This window comes from Camelina sativa, chromosome 17 (genome assembly GCF_000633955.1).
Source record: "Camelina sativa cultivar DH55 chromosome 17, Cs, whole genome shotgun sequence".
Lineage (NCBI taxonomy): Eukaryota > Viridiplantae > Streptophyta > Magnoliopsida > Brassicales > Brassicaceae > Camelina > Camelina sativa.
The window spans coordinates 30,801,771-30,808,781 of record NC_025701.1 but is presented as its reverse complement, the minus strand read 5'-3'; positions in this window follow the sequence as shown (position 1 = coordinate 30,808,781).

The following is a 7,011-nucleotide window of genomic DNA, read 5'->3' as shown; positions in this document are numbered from 1 at the left end:
GGGGGGGGGGGGGGGGGGACTGTAAATTTAGAGGAGAAACCCATCCAATCAAATTTTTCAGAAATGTACTCATCAGAGTTTTTTTGTCTCCATTAGGAACATTATGTCAGGAGAGATTGTTTTATGAATCTCTATATGACGTCGAACTGTGAAGGGGTTCCTAAGCCCTTGACAGTTCCAACTCACTACTACTAAGGAAGAGGATTTGGTGGGGACCGAAAATCCTCCACCTCATTGCTGGGAGTTTGAAACAGTTGCACTGCAGGAGATGATGTTGTTGGGTGGGAGCTTGGACCAGGGATGTTTGAAGCCTCTGTACCATCTTGACCTTTTTTTATGCACCTTCGTTTATTTGGTTGGTTGGGTTAAAACTGAAGCAGTATGTGCAAAACTATAACATAACAGGTAGGTCCTCCCTCACATAAAGCTCTTGGCCATGGAAGCTAAGGAATTACACACAAAGATTGTACTCGTATTTACATTGAAACAAGAAAACATACCCTAGGTTCAAACTGTTAGAAAATTGGTGGTAGTTGGGGCGGGGGTTTCGAGAAGGCTAACCCAACAGTTGAAGCTACACTTAAGTGAGTAGCCAGGTTCTCAAATAGTGTTTTTTGCAACATAGCAACAATGTTTGGATAGGTTCCAGATAATGTCTTCTATCAGATGGTTCCATACTTTCACAAAAAGGATCACTACGAAGGGACAAAGAAAAATTTAGACCAAACCTGGGTTTTAAGGTGATGAAACTGGAATACACATTATGGATCTGGGTATTGATGGAGGGAGAGTAGGGTCAAAGCGCATTCGGTTAGGAAGAGAACAAGAAGAGATAACAACACATCTAAACGAGTTGAGGATAAGCGTTGAGAACGAGGGTCTGGAGGTACTGGCGGATCTGGGAGGTTGAGCAGTGAGGGAAGCAATATAGGCTCTAATGAAAGGAAATCATAACTTTAAGCATAATACAAAGTCAGAGATGTCACCATTATCATTTGGGAATCCACTGGAAGAGGGACGACCTTGAAAAAAAAACAAAGAAACCATGGAAATAAGCAAAAGTGATGGCAATACGCAACCGAGAAGCATCAAAGATGAAGTTTCTTCTCCATAGGGGAAGGTTTTTCGGGAAATTGGAGAGGGATCCTGAGATGGAAAGGACAAGGCCTTCTCAGGGTAGATGACTGACGAAGATCCGATGAAGAGTGGTCATTTTGAGCTGCGGTTGATGGCTTGCGGCAGCCACCTTGGTTTTTGTGCCTGGGAGAGAAACTAGGGCAGGTCTCTTCTTTGTTGCTATGCAAGTTTGTTAGTTTAAGTTTGAGTTGCCATGGTCATGTATGAACTAAGTTCTACACATGGATGCTTAATCTAAGCTAATAAGAGAGATTTGAGTTTCTAAACATTACTGACAATGTAATAACAATCTAGCCATGCAAAACAAGACAAATGAAAGCAAATGACAAGGGACTAACAAGATTCAAGACTAAACAAAGTGATAACAAGCAAATTACTAAGCAATAATTAAAAGGTGAATCCTAGGTTAAGGTAATTGATTAGGAGTGATAAAGAATTGGATTATGGAGGTTGAAACAACTTCTAACAAGTAATTATCCTTGGGCCAAAGAGCACTAAGCAAGACTAACACATTTCCATGACATGAATCCCTTTACTAATAAATCAATCATCAACTTTTTTCCAAAGGAAATTAAATGATCAATAAGAATTACAATCAAATCTATCTAAGGATGACTAGCAGAAGAAACATATAGGTCCTCTTTTTTAGTGTTAATGGATCATAATCTTTACTTCTTTGTATGTTATGATTGTATGTCAATGTCATCACCAAAAAAAATCAGTTTTGAACGTTCATCATGCTTTTAGGCTAAAACCGTAAAGACAACAATTGAAATTTGTCTCTGAATCTGTTTTGTTTCGTACGTATTTTCTTTGTTTTCTCCAACCCTAAGAGTATGAATTATAATAACATATAACACTATTACATAATACACAATAATGAATTGAAAGATAACATAAACTAGCTAAAAACGATATTATTATGCGCTCGACACATATTTGAACTCAAATACATAAACATTACTGTACGAAACTTTGTTCCCATTGTTTGTCTTCTTAATCTATCCGCCCACTTTTTATACTTGAGTTGAGGCTCTTACTTACAAACGCACCATGACTTATTTATAATACACATATACATAATGCATGGTGGTTAATATATTATATATTTAATTTCGTGACCCGGCTGACTCTGAACAGCTTTTCCAGCATAAGAACAGCCACGGTAACCTTTGTGGCATAGCAGTCGTAGCAGCAGTAATCTCATCTGTAACCTCTGCCGGGAAAATTGCTACCATACCCTTGTTGACCAGGTCGCACGGTTTCGTCTGCTGGTTTAATGGATCAACAACACATTACTTTAATTACCCGGATGTTTTTTTGTTGTATCGAACAAATGTGGATCTCTGCTTATTGATATATATATATATATATATATATATATATATATATATATATATATATATATATATCTTTTTGGTAATGGATCAACAAACTAAAATATATGAAAAGAAAAAAGTTACATATCCAACTACCTTCCAGATGCCACAACCACTTTGGAGTTCGGAGACAAGGAGAAGAACTATATGCAAAGAGACTCAACCGAACCAAAGCCTTGTAAGCCACTTTCATAAACTTCTAATATTATGGAAAATCAAGTGATGTGTCAAATGTTTCATAAAATTCTAATATTGAGCGTGTTCGTTTCGTCGACGCAGGCAGCTGCGGCAGTGGCAGCAACTGCGGCAAACACAACTTTTTTGATCGCCGCAACTAATCGACGTTTAAAATTAGAATCAGCGTTCGTGGCAGCGTCTTGCCGCAAGCACCTGTGGCAACCAAACGAACAACAACACATGCGGCTGCCGCAGCCGCAAGTACTTGCGGCGACGAAACGAACAGGCTCATTATGTGTCCATAAATGCAACCACGTCTTCTAAATATACAATCACCTTCTCAAACACAGTGCGTCCATGCACCTGTAGATATTGTTGATGTTATTGTTTTTTGGACACAAATGACATCACTAGTAACTGAATATAGGGAGATATCAATTGGGATTAGACTTCTATAATTTTCTTACTATGCGTTACATAGGGTGAGACTAGCTAATATATACACTCAAGAGTCAAAATCAAGACTAAAACCATGTCCATTGGTGGTATTTAGGCTTTGTAAGACTTTCTTAAGAATAAAAGAGATTAATTTTATGCAAAACAGCTCCAATTTGTTTATGATCGATCCTAATATTAGGAATTTTAGAACCAATAAGGACCACATGCATGTCAACTCATGATTGGCTGAGAAAAAAACTGTATTTTTTTTCTTTTATTAATCGTTCGCATTTTTCTTTCTTTGTCTGTCTCTCTCTATTTGGCGAGTGGTGACAGAAGAAATCAGAACCATCGGTTGATCAAATCAGAACTAATTATATTCAGTCTACCAACAGTGTCACTATCGGTTAATGAAATCCGTTGGTTTATAAAATTTGTCGTTATCATCATCTCCACCGATGGTGGCACCATCAGTTTATCTAATCAGAACCAGTTTTGTTCACTAAATCAGAGATTCAAGTTGCCTACCCGACCCTAAATTTGGAACATGCGTAGAAAGAGCAAAATTACTTTTCGCCAAGAACCTACCAAAATATCTACTAGCAAAATATCATGAAAATGTTGAGTTTGAAAACATCTCTTCTAGACAAAAAGGGCTGACGTGGCAGATTGATTCAGAAGATAAATTAGGTTTTTCCACCGTAGGGTTCAAGTCAGCTGTCTCGGCGGCTTTGTTGCCACTCTTTTTCGTGATGTTGGCTCTAGTGAGGGTAGGGAATGTTCCCTCTATCCCAGAGGGCGATCAAGTGGTGTCGCAAAAGGTTTCATACTCTGCAATTGTTTAGAATCAGCCATGTCTGAAGTAACATGATTTCAGTGTTACTTTAGTGGGTGGGGATCAAGTCGTTAATGTTCCTGATGAGATTTTTGAAGGCACTTCTCTTTTGTGGAGGACCTAATTATTGGACGACGGTTTCTCTCTACTGCGCCACAGGTTGCTAAAGTTCATGTTAGTGTGAACAAAATCTGGCTTCCTAGGGATAAGACAGTGAAGAATGGCGCATCCGAGGTTAGTGTCAATGTAATCAAATTCAGAATCATGAATAGTTCGATAAGGGCTAGAGTTCTTCGTTGTGGGATGTGGAATATAACCAACATGCCAATGTTGGTTTTCAAGTGGACTCCAATCATCGAAGATGCTCAGCCTGCGATTAAGATGAGGCCAATGTGGATCACTTTAAAAAAATGTTCCGCACTCAATATTTTCTTGGGAGGGGATTAAATTCTTAGCAAGTCTAGTGGGATAACCAAATGTAAAGGTATAGAGGACAGCAAATCACTCAAACTGCTTGGAAATGCGCCAAACAAACGCTTTTATTCAAACTTATAAAAATTCCCTTTTACAAGTTATGAATCTAAGCCTACTCTCTTGTCTATCTAACACAAACCCCTGTGTAGATCTAAAAGAGTAAAAACACACTCACCTTCAAAGCTCTTTTTGTTTGCTTGAAGGTTTACAAATCTCTCAAACTTTTCCCACGAGTGCTAGCTCTTTTTGCGGCTAGCCCTCGTCTCTTTTAAACCCTTCACTCACGATCTCTAACCTAGATCTTGTGAATCCCTAACTAAAAGGAAATATTCCTTATCCTAAGAAATATCCTCCCTTAACTCTCTCAATCAAATATACACTCAATATCTTCGTGTATATCTTGATCTTCTTCTTCCTTCCTCTTCACGCTTCTTATCACGGCGTCCATAATCTTCTTCCACGTCAGCCCATCTGCCACGTCAGCATATCAGCACTCTGAGACACTTCGCAAGCTCCTGTCACCTTCAGAGCTCTGATGCACTTACAATCTCCCCCTTTTTGACTGAATCTTGCCACACAAGCAACCGCAGCATCAAACCTGAAAACGCACAGACAACACAGCCAAGACAAGAACACAACCGTACTAGCAAAATATTCCAGCAATCAACATAAAACGGTTAACCGATAAAGACTTGTAAAAATAAATTGTTCAAAGCCAAAACAGAAACAAAATAAAACAAGTCTCAAGTCTTAAACAGGGGAGAAACAATAAAAACAGTGAGCAACAATAACAACTGCTCCCCCATAGCTTAATCTCCCCCTCAGTCCTTTGAATCAGACTCATCTCCCCCTGCTTGTTTGGCACAGTTTAGTCAAAAATACCAAGAAACTAAACCAGAAACTGGAGCAAACATCAAAGTAAGAAACTATTTACCAGCGTCCAAGGCATCTTGCAGGATCTTGATCGCCAACCGGATGGCTTTGCGCTCTGCAGATGTACCACTGTGAATAGTCTTTTCAGCGGGCCGCGACACAGTCTTCTTCCCCTTTGTCTTTTTCACGTCTTGTTGCTGAAGACTCGGAACAGGTCGCTGAGCTGCAAGGAGCTGATGAATAAGGCTAGGAAAAGGTAGACGAAACCCTGACTGAGCTTGCAGACCCAACTGTATGATCTGTTTATAGATCATCCTCCCAAAATCAAACGGAATACGATGCATGATCATGTAGATCACCATGGCTCTGTTCACGGATATGTACCCTGTATTCACCGTGGGAGACCAGTTGCTGCAACAAATCTGATTCAGATCCTTGATCATAGGGTCCTTGATTGCCGTCGACACAAGCTGCTTGCAGGTCTTCACTTGACCACCAGACAAAAAGAGTGCGAGATCCTCCTCCAGGATTGCAGCTGTCTGTAGCTTTTGTTCACGAACATCAACTGATTGAAGACCAAACAAAGCATTGATGCGGCTAGGGGAAAACTCGTACATCCAATCTCTGACAAGCACATCAACTGAGTTTCCTTCAACCTTAACTGTAGGAAGATTTGCCCAGAACTCATAAACAACCTCAGAATCATAAGGGACAATTTGGGTGACTGTTTTCAACAGACCAGCTTGATCAAGCAGCTCCCTAGTAGAAACACCTACTCCCTGAGTATAGCAAACCTCAGCAGCTATGGTTCGAGAGGCGAAGAAACCATACCGTCGAGCAGCCTCAGCAGACATGAACCGTTTTGTGTCAAAGTCCTTTAACGATGCACCGCGTGAGGAGGACACACTCTTGTCCTTTCGGAGAGACGGACGCTTGGATTCACGACCATCCGTATCCACAGCTGATTGTCTTTTACGCAGACGAGACGAGATCCCCTGATTCGACACTGTGGGAACAGGAACATCACCAGTGAGATCGACCACCGGAAATCGAGAAGTCACCTCTCTCGGCGGAGAAGACGAAGAGTCGCAGGTTTCTTGGTTCCCGTGAGAAGGCGAGGGAACTCGATCCACCCGAGTCGGTGATGCAGTCACAGACTCCTCCTGAGGCTGGTAGACCACCATGGCAGTCGCGGGATCAATCGGAGCAAGTGGAGTGGGCGGAGGCAACGAGGACGGTGGAGTGTGAAGCTCCTCATCTGAGCTGGAGTCATATTGGAAACCACTAAAGATGGACTTCATCGTTGATAGAGCGTTGATCGAATGGAGAAAGAGAGATTTGAGCAGAAGATTAATCAACACAGGATTGAAATCGCAAAGGGGATGAGGAAAACGCCAAAACCCTAGCTGCTCCTTTTTATACACCTCCGTGAATCTCAATGGGCTGCACAAACTCGGCCCAAAACATTAAAGTTTTCCTGAAACCACTTAATTAAACATTAGTGTACACTGCATCTATTTTCTCATTTGACTGTATTCACTCGTTAATTCAATCAATCTCAATTAATATTAATGCATTAATAAATCTCATTCTTCCTCTTTTTCAATCCAAATTAGCAGATTCATGAATCAACCACACAGATACACACAGCCACTAATGACAGATTCATGAGGGACCCTGACCGAGAATTGAGCACAC